This window comes from Lepidochelys kempii, chromosome 8 (assembly GCF_965140285.1).
Source record: "Lepidochelys kempii isolate rLepKem1 chromosome 8, rLepKem1.hap1, whole genome shotgun sequence".
Classification (NCBI taxonomy): Eukaryota; Metazoa; Chordata; order Testudines; family Cheloniidae; genus Lepidochelys; species Lepidochelys kempii.
Genome location: NC_136387.1, coordinates 105,423,311 through 105,437,029, shown reverse-complemented (window position 1 = coordinate 105,437,029; position 13,719 = coordinate 105,423,311). Strand labels below are relative to the sequence as shown.

General features: G+C 51.4%; 6 non-coding genes across 6 annotated transcripts; 2 read left to right on the top strand and 4 right to left on the bottom strand.

Annotated features, from left to right (window-relative positions):
- Positions 1-231: 231 nt before the first annotated feature.
- Positions 232-347, bottom strand: LOC140916667 (U5 spliceosomal RNA). The gene has a single exon (XR_012160584.1). It is a non-coding gene; the product is annotated as a U5 spliceosomal RNA (small nuclear RNA).
- Positions 348-1,669: 1,322 nt separating this feature from the next.
- LOC144930830 (U1 spliceosomal RNA) lies at positions 1,670-1,833 on the top strand. The gene has a single exon (XR_013636233.1). It is a non-coding gene; the product is annotated as a U1 spliceosomal RNA (small nuclear RNA).
- Positions 1,834-8,434: 6,601 nt separating this feature from the next.
- LOC140916664 (U2 spliceosomal RNA) lies at positions 8,435-8,627 on the bottom strand. The gene has a single exon (XR_012160581.1). It is a non-coding gene; the product is annotated as a U2 spliceosomal RNA (small nuclear RNA).
- A 2,640-nt stretch (positions 8,628-11,267) lies between these two features.
- LOC140916670 (U5 spliceosomal RNA) lies at positions 11,268-11,383 on the bottom strand. Its single transcript, XR_012160587.1, has one exon. It is a non-coding gene; the product is annotated as a U5 spliceosomal RNA (small nuclear RNA).
- Positions 11,384-12,113: 730 nt separating this feature from the next.
- Positions 12,114-12,229, bottom strand: LOC140916669 (U5 spliceosomal RNA). The gene has a single exon (XR_012160586.2). It is a non-coding gene; the product is annotated as a U5 spliceosomal RNA (small nuclear RNA).
- Positions 12,230-13,551: 1,322 nt separating this feature from the next.
- On the top strand, positions 13,552-13,715 carry LOC140916650 (U1 spliceosomal RNA). The gene has a single exon (XR_012160568.1). It is a non-coding gene; the product is annotated as a U1 spliceosomal RNA (small nuclear RNA).
- The last annotated feature ends 4 nt before the right edge of the window (positions 13,716-13,719 follow it).

The following is a 13,719-nucleotide window of genomic DNA, read 5'->3' as shown; positions in this document are numbered from 1 at the left end:
CTACTTGCCAACAAAACCCTCGTCTGTTTCGCGCAAGGACCCCCCAGAACTATCACGCTGGGTCTAACAGCAATCTTAGCAAACCAACAGGCCTCCCCAGTTCCTCAACGTGCGGCCGGGAACTTACAACTGCGAAACAATCACACAGTACCACCCCCCACCCCTCAACAAAGCGCTCCTCTAAACAACAATCGCTCCGCAACACTTGTTCTGCTTTTCACAAGAAGAGGCAGCTTCACCGAAATGAAGCCTCAAAAAATTGGGTAGAAACTCATAAATGTTCCTCTCCACGGAAATCTTTAGTAAAAGGCGAAAGATTTATACGATCTGAAGAGAAACCAGAGTATGACAAACGCCGGCAGAGGCGCTGCCGGGGAAACCGCCTTCTCTCCTCACCTCACGGTGACTACGCTCACAGCCCGCTACACCGCTCGCCTTTACAGGAAAGTGAACTGAGCCCGCTTCAATCCCGAGCTTGATCGTCGGAACCGGGCACGCTGCGAGCAGAACCATCCCCTTCACCAGGGACTGGGGCTTCACTGAGCGCAATGCACTGTGGGTATGCAAATCAGACTCGCCGGCCCGCCTCGCCGCTCAAACGAGGCTTTTCTCGGGGCTGCCCCTGCCGGCCGGAGGTGGCGCTGCCGACGGCCGGTCTCCCCAGACACTCCCGCTGGCGCGCAGGCGCACGGAGGACCCCGGAGCCGGGCGGGGAAGCCCGAGGCCACGTGGCGCCCCGCTGGGTTCGGAGGCTCGAACCCGGAGCCAGGGCAGGCGCCTCGCGAGGCCGCAGGAGCCGGGCTCGCCCCGGAGCGTCTCTCGCCAGCCGGGGTGGGCCCTGCCGGGGGCCCGCCGCTTGCTCCGTCTCTGCTGCCGAGTCGCTGCCCGGGGACCGGGGGCTCGCTGAGCTGCAGCCCCCCGAGACCCGGGACCAGCTTCCCCCCGCGCCGCCGCCTGCGCGCTCAGCCTCCCTGGGCGGGCCGGGGAGGGACCGAGGGGCCTTCCCGGGTCTGGCGCGGAGGCCGCCCCCGCCCTTCTGCAGGGCCGGGGGCCGCTCGGGGCGGCTCCGACTCCTGGTGGGGGGAGAGACGCGGGAGGCGGCGTCCCTCGTCCCCCGGCAGAAGCGGGTCCGCGGCACGAGCTGCTCGCGGCGCTCCGGGATCCCGGGGACGGGACCGGCTCCGGCTCTCGGGCAGGCCGGACACGGGAGCGCTGCTGAAGCCGGGGGCAGCTCTGTCGGCCCCGCCTCTTCCGAGCCGGGCTGGCTGCAGCACGAGACGCGGCCGCCGCGGGAGCGGGCCCCGCAGAGGCCCCGGCCGGGACCGGGCGGCCCTTGGGCCCGGGCGCCTGGGGGGGGCGGGGCCGGCGGCGGGGCTCTGAGCGCGGGCGAGCCGGGGCTGGGCAGCGGGAGGGGCGGGGCCGCGGCAGCCCGTATGCAGATGTGTGTGCGAGCAGAGCCTTGTGGGAGGGGAGCCGGCTGCCGAGCGGGGCCCGAATTCGGCAGGCGGGGCTCGGCGGGGAGAAGGCTGGGGCCGCGGGGACACGCGGGGCAGGTCGCGGCAGCGGGGGCCGGCGCGGGCGGGGCCGGCGGGCGTGTCGCGGCGGGCCCCACCGTGGGTTGAGAGTGAGGGGCGAGCGAGGGCGGGCGGCGGCCGGGGCTGCCCAAGTCATACTTACCTGGCAGGGGAGACACCATGATCAAGAAGGTGGTTTTCCCAGGGCGAGGCTCATCCATTGCACTGCGGGTGTGCTGACCCCTGCGATTTCCCCAAATGCGGGAAACTCGACTGCATAATTTGTGGTAGTGGGGGACTGCGTTCGCGCTCTCCCCTGGCACTCGGTCAAAAGAAGAAAAAATTTAGTGGGTTGTTCTCAGTTGTTTTTGTTTTTTGTAAATTATTCTGAATTTCTTTTTTTCCGTGTTGTCAGTTTTTTCTATGTTTTTGTTCTTGCCTAGTTCTGGAGGTGCTTGTTTTCTTTTTTCAATGCTTGGGAGTCGTTTTCGGGGTGTTTGTGATTCACGTTGGTGTTTAGTTCGACAAGAAAACTGAGACTTTAGCTTAGGACGCTATGTTGTTTTGATTGCTTTGTTGATGGGAGCTCAGGCTGCTGGTTCTTTGTTGCTTTTCTGTTCATCATGGGCTTTTACATCTGGTCTGCTCTCTACTCTGCCTTTGTGGGGCTTGGACCAGTGCCGCCTTTCGCCGGAAGGGGAGCTGCTTGGCGACTCTGCCTTTTGCCCCGCTTGCAGCTTTTTGCCTGTTCCTTCTTCTTGGGCCTCCTCTGACGGGAGGATGGCCTGTCAAAAACGCCTCTCTCACCTGGAGCCCTTCTCCAATGTGCAGGCTCTCCCCCTGCCCTGGGGTGCTTTGGCTTTTGCTCTCTGTTCTTTCTCTTGGTGGCAACCCTGTCTGTGCTAGGAGACTAGGCCTCTTCCAAGCTGCCCTGGAGGAAAATTCCTTCCTGACCCCAAATATGGCGATCAGCTAAACCCTGAGCATATGGGCAAGATTCATCAGCCAGATACTACAGAAAATTCTTTCCTGGGTAACTCAGATCCCTCCCCATCTAATATCCCATCACAGGCCATTGGGCCTATTTACCATGAATATTTAATTACCAAAACCATGTTATCCCATCATACCATCTGTCATAAATATAAAGGGAAGGGTAAACCCCTTTGAAATCCCTCCTGGCCAGGGGAAAGCTCCTCTCACCTGTAAAGGGTTAAGAAGCTAAAGGTAACCTCGCTGGCACCTGACCAAAATGACCAATGAGGAGACAAGATATTTTCAAAAGCTGGGAGGAGGGAGAGAAACAAAGGGTCTGTGTGTCTGTCTATATTCTGTCTTTGCGGGGGATAGACCAGGAATGGAGTCTTAGAACTTTTAGTAAGTAATCTAGCTAGGTACGTGTTAGATTATGATTTCTTTAAATGGCTGAGAAAAGAACTGTGCTGAATAGAATAACTATTTCTGTCTGTGTATCTTTTTTGTAATTTAAGGTTTTGCCTAGAGGGGTTCTCTATGTTTTGAATCTAATTACCGTGTAAGGTATCTACCATCCTGATTTTACAGGGGGGATTTCTTTATTTCTATTTACTTCTATTTCTATTCAAAGTCTTCTTGTAAGAAAACTGAATGCTTTTTCATTGTTCTCAGATACAAGGGTTTGGGTCTGTGGTCACCTGTGCAAATTGGTGAGGCTTTCTATCCAACATTTCCCAGGAAAGGGGGGGTGCAAGTGTTGGGAGGATTGTTCATTGTTCTTAAGATCCAAGGGTCTGGGTCTGTAGTCACCTAGGCAAATTGGTGAGGCTTTTTACCAAACCTTGTCCAGAAAGTGGGGTGCAAGGTTTTGGGAAGTATTTTGGGGGGAAAGACGTTTCCAAACAGCTCTTCCCCAGTAACCAGTATCTGTTTGGTGGTGGTAGCGGCCAATCCAAGGACAAAGGGTGGAATATTTTGTCCCTTGGGGAAGTTTTGACCTAAGCTGGTAAAGATAAGCTTAGGAGGTTTTTCATGCAGGTCCCCACATCTGTACCCTAGAGTTCAGAGTGGGGGAGGAACCTTGACACCATCTCCTCCATAAACTTATTGAGTTTAATCTTAAAGCCAGATAGGTCTTTTTCCCCCACAGCTTCCCTTGGAAGGCTATTCCAAAACTTCACTCCTCTGATGGTTAGAAACCTTCGTCTAATTTCTAGTCTAAATTTCCTGGTGGCCAGTTTATATCCATTTGTTCTTGTGTCCACATTGGTACTGAGCTTAAATAATTCCTCTCCCTCTCCGGTATTTAGCCCTCTGATATATTTATAGAGAGCAATCATATCTCCCCTCAACCTTCTTTTAGTTATGCTAAACAAGCCATGCTCCTTGAGTCTCCTTTCATAAGACAAGTTTTCCATTCCTCGGATCATCCTAATAGGCCTTCTCTGTAACTGTTCCAGTTTGAATTCATCCTTCTTAAACATGGGAGACCAGAACGGCACACAGTATTCCAGGTGAGGTCTCACCAGTGCCTTGTATAACGGTACTCAAACCTCCTTATCCCTACTGGAAATACTCTCCTGATGCATCCCAAGACCCCATTAGCTTTTTTTATGGCCATATCACATTGGCGGCTCATAGTCATCCTATGATCAACCAATACTCCAAGGTCCTTTTCCTCCTCCATTACTTCTAATTGATGCATCCCTAGCTTATAACTAAATTTCTTGTTATTAATCCCTAAATGCATGACTTTACACTTCTCACTGTTAAATTTCATCCTATTACTATTACTCCAGTTTACAAGGTCATCCAGATCCTCCTGTAGGATATCCCTGTCCTTCTCTAAATTGGCAATACTTCCCAGCTTTGTATCATCCGCAAACTTTATTAGCACACTCCCGCTTTTTCTGCCGAGGTCAGTAATAAAAAGATTAAATAAGATTGGTCCCAAAACCGATCCTTGAGGAACTCCACTGGTAACCTCCCTCCAGCCTGACAGTTCACCTTTCAGTAGGACCCGTTGTAGTCTCCTCTTTAACCAGTTCCTTATCCACCTTTCAGTGTTCCCATTGATCCCCATCTTATCCAATTTAACTAATAATTCCTCATGTGGCATGGTATCAAATGCCTTACTGAAATCTAGGTAAATTAGATCCACTGCGTTTCCTTTGTCTAAAACATCTGTTACTTTCTCAAAGAAGGAGATCAGGTTGGTTTGGCACGATCTACCTTTTGTAAAACCATGTTGTATTTGTCCCATTTACCATTGACTTCAGTGTCCTTAACTACCTTCCCCTTCAAAATTTTTTCCAAGACCTTGCATGCTACAGATGTCAAACTAACAGGCCTATAATTACCCGGATCACTTTTTTTCCCTTTCTTAAAAATAGGAACTATGTTAGCAATTCTCCAACCGTATGGTACAACCCCTGAGTTTACAGATTCATCAAAAATTCTTGCTAATGGGCTTGCAATTTCATGTGCCAATTCCTTTAATATTCTTGGATGAAGATCATCTGGGCCCCCCGATTTAGTCCCATTAAGCTGTTTGAGTTTCACTTCTACCTCAAATAGGATAATGTCTACCTCCATATCCTCATTCCCATTTGTCATGCTACCATTATCCCTAAGATCCTCTTTAGTCTTATTAAAGACTGAGGCAAAGTATTTGTTTAGATATTGGGCCATGCCTAGATTATCCTTGACCTCCACTCCATCTTCAGTGTTTGAGCTCTGGGGGAATGGAATAAAAATCCCTGTCAAGAAGAAACTGTTGTCCCTATGCTGCTTGGACTTCAGGGAGAGGGCACGCCTTCTAAGCGTCAGCAAGGGATCCCGGCTGTCTGGCTAGGGTTAGCCCTCAGGGACACACAGGGCATGCGTGTTACAGCAGCTTCTACTGCTTTTTGAAACTTCAGACTGTAACTCCTTTGTGTGTATGTTTCCCTGCTTTAACCTGGTAAATAAGTGTCTTCTTTCTTTTCCTAGTTAGTAAAGATTTAGCTAGTTTAGTATGGGATTGGCCACGAACGTTGTCTTCACTGTGAGATCTGAGGTGCAATTGACCTGGCTGAGTGACCGGTCCGAGTGACCAGAATATTGTTACGGTTTTTGGTGCAAGGGGCCATCTGTCACAAAGGCAGACTCACCTAGTGCCTGAGGAGTTCACACTTGATACTTGGTTGGTGACATCAAAATGTGGAAGACACAACCGTGAGGAGCCCCACTGTCTGCCAGCCCCAGGCACCCGGGGCTCCTGTTCTCTGGGGCTCTGGCTGCACTGGAAAGGTAAGTTTCTAGCTTCCCTCGTTCAGAAACCGGAAGGGAAATAAAGAGGACCCACGTTACCTTTCTTTTTTTTTTTAAAGCATCCTCATGATTTTTAAGCCAATCTCGTGATTTTGGGCCATCTGACTCATGATTTTCCAATGGTGAGGGTGACAACACTGAGAAGTTAAGGATTCTTATTTAGCCTATACAGGACAGTAGGTTTGGGGTGGGGGGTAAAGCAGGATAGGGACCCCTGTGTGCCAGGGCAGCCTGCCCTGCCACAAGTGAATTGGGGGCACTAGGACCCTGCGGCAGCAGTTGATGCAGGGAGCCAGCAGAGGAGAGTCAGTGGGAGCTGCAGGCTCCGGGGCCGGGGAGGTGAGTGGGGGGAGGCAGGCGGGGCCGGGGGAGAGACCAGGCCCCAAACATTGGTGGAGCCGGGGCCCTGAATATTGCTGGAGCCCAGGCACCACGAGTGTATATAACTCGCTGCCCCTGTTCAGGACTGGTAACTATACAGCGGCTGCAGAACATTTGGGGTGTGTGTATATGTAGGTATTAAGTATTAGTTATTGATCATGAATCAAATTGTGTTATGATAATAAACATGACATCTTGTCTTGTCCCCTGAAAGGATCCTGTGTAGTTTTGTCTGCATAACACTCTGCCAATCTGCCCTGGAGGAAAACTCCTTCCTGACCCCAAATATGGCCATCAGCTAAACTCTGAGCATGTGGGCAAGACTCACCAGCCAGACACCCAGGAAAGAATTCTCTGCAGTAAGTCAGATCCCACCCCATCTAACATCCCATCACAGACTGTCGGGTGTAACTACCGCTAACAGTCAAAGATCAATTAATTGCCAAAATTATGCTACCCCGTCCTACGAAGAAGGATCCCAGCTTCTTAAACAATCCTCTGGCAAGACAAAGAACTTCACGTCCAGGAGCGGCGAGTGATATAGGCTCGTGGTGCCTGGGCTCCAGCAATATTCAGGGCCTGGGGGCCCGGCTCCACCAATGTTTGAGGCCCGGTCTCTCCTCCGGCTTGCCTACTGCCCCCCCCCACCTTCTCGGGCCCCGGAGCCTGACTCTCCTGTGCCGGCTCCCGGCATCAACTGCTGCCACAGGGTCCGAGTGCCCCCAATTAACTTGTGGCAGGGCAGGCTGCCCTTACCCTGTCCTTCCGCCCTAGTGCTGAGCCTCTACAATGCCCCAAACCCAGCCAGAGCCCTCATCCTCTGCACCCTAATCCTCTGCCCCAGCCCTGAGCCCCCTCCCAGACCCCAAACCTCTCATCCTCAGCCCCACAGCCCTCACCCCTGCACCCCCTCCTATCCCTTCCCCCTGCAAGCTCTCACCTTGCAGGAAGGAAGGGCCTAGGCCATCACTGGCCAGGAAACAGGGTGTCGGCCATCCTCTGTGTCCAGACCCCTGCACAGTATTCAGAGGAAACATTAAGAACAGTCGCACTTCGTCACACAAGCGCTATACTGTACCTCAGCCCCATTACAAAAGGGATAGAGAATAAGATGGAGAATATCATATTGCCCTTATATAAATCTATCATACGCCCACATCTTGAATACTGCATACAGATGTGATCCCCTCATCTCACAAAAGATATACTGGCATTAGAAAAGGTTCAGAAAAGGGCAACTAAAATGATTAGGGGGTTGGAACAAGTCCCATATGAGGAGAGATTAAAGAGGCTAGGACTTTTCAGCTTGGAAAAGAGGAGACTAAGGGGGGATATGATAGAGGTCAATAAAATCATGAGTGGTGTGGAGAAAATGAATAAGGAAAAGTTATTTACTTGTTCCCATAATATAAGAACTAGGGACAACCAAATGAAATTAATGGGCAGCAGGTTTAAAGGAAGTTCTTCACACAGTCAACCTGTGGAACTCCTTGCCTGAGGAGATTGTGAAGGCTAGGACTATAACAGGGTTTAAAAGAGAACTGGATAAATTCATGGAGGCTAAGTCCATTAATGGCTATTAGTCAGGATGGGTAAGGAACGGTGTCCCTAGCCTCTGTTTGTCAGAGGGTGGAGAAGGATGGCAGGAGAGAGAGATCACTGATCATTACCAATGCTCTTTTCTGCTCCTTCCCAGAGAACTATCTCAAACATACAGTCAATCGCATCCAATCAATTCCTTGCCATTGCAGATCCTCGAGCATTGGTGCCCCTCAGTCCCTCTGAGGTGATAAGATGGTTCCTTCTGGCCTTAAACGCTATGCACAGCCTTTCTCCTCTTCTGTTCCTATGAAGTATCCCTCGTCTGGGCAAAACATTTACAGAGACTGTTTCCTAAGTTAAAACAGTGGTGTTTTCCCAGCGGGAAAAAGATGGAAAATTTCTCCGGTGGGGAGATGGGGGAAAGAAGGCTCCAAATCATGCAATCACTTGTGGAAGGAATACTAAGGAGAGTGGTTTATGAACCTACACAGAATAGCCTAAGAAAGCAGCTCTTTAACTGACCGACAAACAATGACGAAGGAAAATCTGCAAGAGCAGCCTTTCAACTCAGAGGCCTAATAATAAGATGTTACTAATAACTAACCAAAGAGTTACAAATTACTCAAAACCTTACTCTTAATTCAAACCAAATGTTAACACAGACAACGACGCATTTCTTCGCTGCTCTTCGACTATGATATTCTCCCGTAGGGAGGTCCACCGTTCCTGTGGGTTCAGTACTGCAATAACAGGGCGATGTGTGCAGTGGATGGAGCAAGCTGCTATTCCATCTCCCTATTCCAAAAGTCAGTTTCATATATAGTCCTCAGAAGGAGGACGTATCAGTTATTAAAGGGATAAGAACAAATTTAAAATTTTTATTCAAGCGAATGTTAAAATGATCTAAAATACAGGTGAACAAAAACTGTTGTCGGTAGCTACCGGTGTGGCGCTCTGCTCGTGTTGGGTGATGATAACAGTCGGCTGTGTGCGTATTCCCTCTGTGTACTGCCCCAGCTCTGGGCAGAGAGCTAACACAGCAGACCCCGAGAGACCCCCCAAAACCCACAGACTCTAGTAAGGTATGAAGGCACCCGAGCCAGGTTTATTGTCAAACGAAGCACAGTAATAGTTCCCTATAGACTCTAAAGTGATCACTCTCCTTACAATGTGTATGATAACCAAGGTGGACATTTCCAGCACAAATCCAGGGTTTAACAAGAACGTCTGAGGAAGGGAGGGGTGGAGGAGTTAGGAAAACAAGGGGAAATAGGCTTGAATAGAGACTGGGAGTGGCTAAGTCATTATGCAAGGTAACCTAAGTTAATTGTATCCAATTTGCAAATGAATTCCAATTCAGCAATCTCTCGCTGGAGTCTGGATTTGAAGGTTTTCTGTTGTAATATAGGTTTCAGAGGAACAGCCGTGTTAGTCTGTATTCGCAAAAAGAAAAGGAGTACTTGTGGCACCTTAGAGACTAACCAATTTATTTGAGCATGAGCTTTCGTGAGCTACAGCTCACTTCATCAGATGTTTACCGTGGAAACTGCAGCAGACTTTATATACACACAGAAATCATGAAACAATACCTCCTCCCACCCCACTGTCCTGCTGGTAATAGCTTATCTAAAGTGATCAACAGGTGGGCCATTTCCAGCACAAATCCAGGTTTTCTCACCCTCCACCCCCCCCCACAAATTTACTCTCCTGTTGGTGCTAGCCCATCCAAAGTGACAACTCACAGCCCCGCAACCTGAAGCAAATACTCACCAACAACCACATACCACACAACAGAACCACTAACCCAGGAACTTATCCTTGCAACAAAGCCCGTTGCCAATTGTGCCCACATATCTATTCAGGGGACACCATCACAGGGCCTAATAACATCAGCCACACTATCAGAGGCTCGTTCACCTGCACATCCACCAATGTGATCTATGCCATCATGTGCCAGCAATGCCCCTCTGCCATGTACATTGGTCAAACTGGACAGTCTCTACGTAAAAGAATAAATGGACACAAATCAGATGTCAAGAATTATAACATTCATAAACCAGTCGGAGAACACTTCAATCTCTCTGGTCACGCAATCACAGACATGAAGGTCGCTATCTTAAAACAAAAAAACTTCAAATCCAGACTCCAGCGAGAAACTGCTGAATTGGAATTCATTTGCAAATTGGATACTATTAATTTAGGCTTAAATAGAGACTGGGAGTGGCTAAGTCATTATGCAAGGTAGCCTGTTTCCTCTTGTTTTTTCCTACCCCCCCCCCCAGATGTTCTGGTTTAACTTGGATTTAAACCTGGAGAATGGTCAGTTTAGATGAGCTATTACCAGCAGGAGAGTGAGTTTGTGTGTGTATGGGGGTGGGGGGGATGTGAGAAAACCTTGATCTATGCAGGAAATAGCCCGACTTGATTATGTAAAGAGTTGTCACTTTGGATGGGCTAGCACCAACAGGAGAGTAAATTTGTGGGGGGGGGTGGAGGGTGAGAAAACCTGGATTTGTGCTGGAAATGGCCCACCTGTTGATCACTTTAGATAAGCTATTACCAGCAGGACAGTGGGGTGGGAGGAGGTATTGTTTCATGATTTCTGTGTGTATATAAAGTCTGCTGCAGTTTCCACGGTAAACATCTGATGAAGTGAGCTGTAGCTCACGAAAGCTCATGCTCAAATAAATCGGTTAGTCTCTAAGGTGCCACAAGTACTCCTTTTCTTTTTGTTGTAATATAGTAACTTTAATGTCTGTAATCGCGTGACCAGAGAGATTGAAGTGTTCTCCGACTGGTTTATGAATGTTATAATTCTTGACATCCAATTTGTGTCCATTTATTCTTTTATGTAGAGACTGTCCAGTTTGACCAATGTACATGGCAGAGGGGCATTGCTGGCACATGATGGCATAGATCACATTGGTAGATGTGCAGGTGAATGAGCCTCTGATAGCGTGGCTGATGTTATTCGGCTCTGTGATGGTGTCCCCTGAATAGATATGTGGGCACGGTTGGCAATGGGCTTTGTTGCAAGGATAGGTTCCTGGGTTAGTGGTTCTGTTGTGTGGTATGTGGTTGCTGGTGAATATTCGCTTCAGGTTGGGGGGCTGTCTGTAGGCAAGGACTGGCCTGTCTCCCAGATAGGCCAATATAAATATCTTTTTTGTGCCATTAAATATTAACACAGAAAACATGGGGATGAGTTATTCTAATTCTTTTGTTTGGGAATCAAATCATGCATGAAAAAATTAAACTTGAAAATAGTGTATATCTGAAATTTATTTTCTACATTATGCAAACCTTGTCTTAGGAAATCACTCATACCAAAAACATATGAAACCAAACAGCGAGGTGAATGCAGATCACCCACTAGGCCCCTGCTGGAAAAACATCTCACTAACACATCGAGCTCTAAAGATGTTGTAAACAGTATTTTTTAAAGCACTGGTTTTCTTTTTACAATAGGAGCTTTAGCCATCAAGAGACGTTCAAGTAGCAAAGTCCAACCACAATTCTGCTTTCTACACAACAATAGGGAACAGCCTCACCGAAATGAAGCCTCAAAAAATTGGGTAGAAACTCATAAATGTTCCTCTCCACGGAAATCTTTAGTAAAAGGCGAAAGATTTATAAGAGCTGAAGAGAAACCAGAGTATCCAAGATACTCTGCAGAGGTGCTGCCGGGGCAATCACAAATATAGAAAACAGTGTGGGAAAATAGCAGTAGTTGCAAGCGACTTCTCTGGGTTACATCCTTTAGAACAACCATACTCACTACTACGAGTGCTCTCTTTGTTATCATGAAATATTAACATACAAAATCTGCAGATCAAGGTAGAGAGTGTGCAGAAAAAGAACCACATCTGGGGACTGGTTAATGTCCTGAGTCTGAAAATGAAGGGACGCAGGAAAGAATAGACAACACTTGATGAAAAACGTCAGAAAAACGTTTAATAAAAGAACACCTTACAAACATTGTCTGGGCAAGCAAGCAGGAGCTAAAAAAATATCGTACAGCGTATCTAACAGCAGTGTTAGCAAAGAAAAAAACCTCTTAACTTCCCAGCAGTGCTCCCGGAAGCTTAAAAGCGTCAGCACATTCACCAACTGCAATGAGAAAAGACATAGAACTTGCCAGAGCAGCAGTTCCAACAGCTACTTGCCAACAAAACCCTCGTCTGTTTCGCGCAAGGACCCCCCAGAACTATCACGCTGTGTCTAACAGCAATCTTAGCAAACCAACAGGCCTCCCCAGCTCCTCAACGTGCGGCCGGGAACTTACAACTGCGAAACAATCACACAGTACCACCCCCCAGCCCTCAACAAAGCGCTCCTCTAAACACCAATCGCTCCGCAACACTTGCTCTGCTTTTCACAAGAAGAGGCAGCTTCACCGAAATGAAGCCTCAAAAAATTGGGTAGAAACTCATAAATGTTCCTCTCCACGGAAATCTTTAGTAAAAGGCGAAAGATTTATACGATCTGAAGAGAAACCAGAGTATGACAAACGCCGGCAGAGGCGCTGCCGGGGAAACCGCCTTCTCTCCTCACCTCACGGTGACTACGCTCACAGCCCGCTACACCGCTCGCCTTTACAGGAAAGTGAACTGAGCCCGCTTCAATCCCGAGCTTGATCGTCGGAACCGGGCACGCTGCGAGCAGAACCATCCCCTTCACCAGGGACTGGGGCTTCACTGAGCGCAATGCACTGTGGGTATGCAAATCAGACTCGCCGGCCCGCCTCGCCGCTCAAACGAGGCTTTTCTCGGGGTTGCCCCTGCCGGCCGGAGGTGGCGCTGCCGACGGCCGGTCTCCCCAGACACTCCCGCTGGCGCGCAGGCGCACGGAGGACCCCGGAGCCGGGCGGGGAAGCCCGAGGCCACGTGGCGCCCCGCTGGGTTCGGAGGCTCGAACCCGGAGCCAGGGCAGGCGCCTCGCGAGGCCGCAGGAGCCGGGCTCGCCCCGGAGCGTCTCTCGCCAGCCGGGGTGGGCCCTGCCGGGGGCCCGCCGCTTGCTCCGTCTCTGCTGCCGAGTCGCTGCCCGGGGCCCGGGGGCTCGCTGAGCTGCAGCCCCCCGAGACCCGGGACCAGCTTCCCCCCGCGCCGCCGCCTGCGCGCTCAGCCTCCCTGGGCGGGCCGGGGAGGGACCGAGGGGCCTTCCCGGGTCTGGCGCGGAGGCCGCCCCCGCCCTTCTGCAGGGCCGGGGGCCGCTCGGGGCGGCTCCGACTCCTGGTGGGGGGAGAGACGCGGGAGGCGGCGTCCCTCGTCCCCCGGCAGAAGCGGGTCCGCGGCACGAGCTGCTCGCGGCGCTCCGGGATCCCGGGGACGGGACCGGCTCCGGCTCTCGGGCAGGCCGGACACGGGAGCGCTGCTGAAGCCGGGGGCAGCTCTGTCGGCCCCGCCTCTTCCGAGCCGGGCTGGCTGCAGCACGAGACGCGGCCGCCGGGGGAGCAGGCCCCGCAGAGGCCCCGGCCGGGACCGGGCGGCCCTTGGGCCCGGGCGCCTGGGGGGGGCGGGGCCGGCCGCGGGGCTCTGAGCGCGGGCGAGCCGGGGCTGGGCAGCGGGAGGGGCGGGGCCGCGGCAGCCCGTATGCAGATGTGTGTGCGAGCAGAGCCTTGTGGGAGGGGAGCCGGCTGCCGAGCGGGGCCCGAATTCGGCAGGCGGGGCTCGGCGGGGAGAAGGCTGGGGCCGCGGGGACACGCGGGGCAGGTCGCGGCAGCGGGGGCCGGCGCGGGCGGGGCCGGCGGGCGTGTCGCGGCGGGCCCCACCGTGGGTTGAGAGTGCGGGGCGAGCGAGGGCGGGCGGCGGCCGGGGCTGCCCAAGTCATACTTACCTGGCAGGGGAGACACCATGATCAGGAAGGTGGTTTTCCCAGGGCGAGGCTCATCCATTGCACTGCGGGTGTGCTGACCCCTGCGATTTCCCCAAATGCGGGAAACTCGACTGCATAATTTGTGGTAGTGGGGGACTGCGTTCGCGCTCTCCCCTGGCAC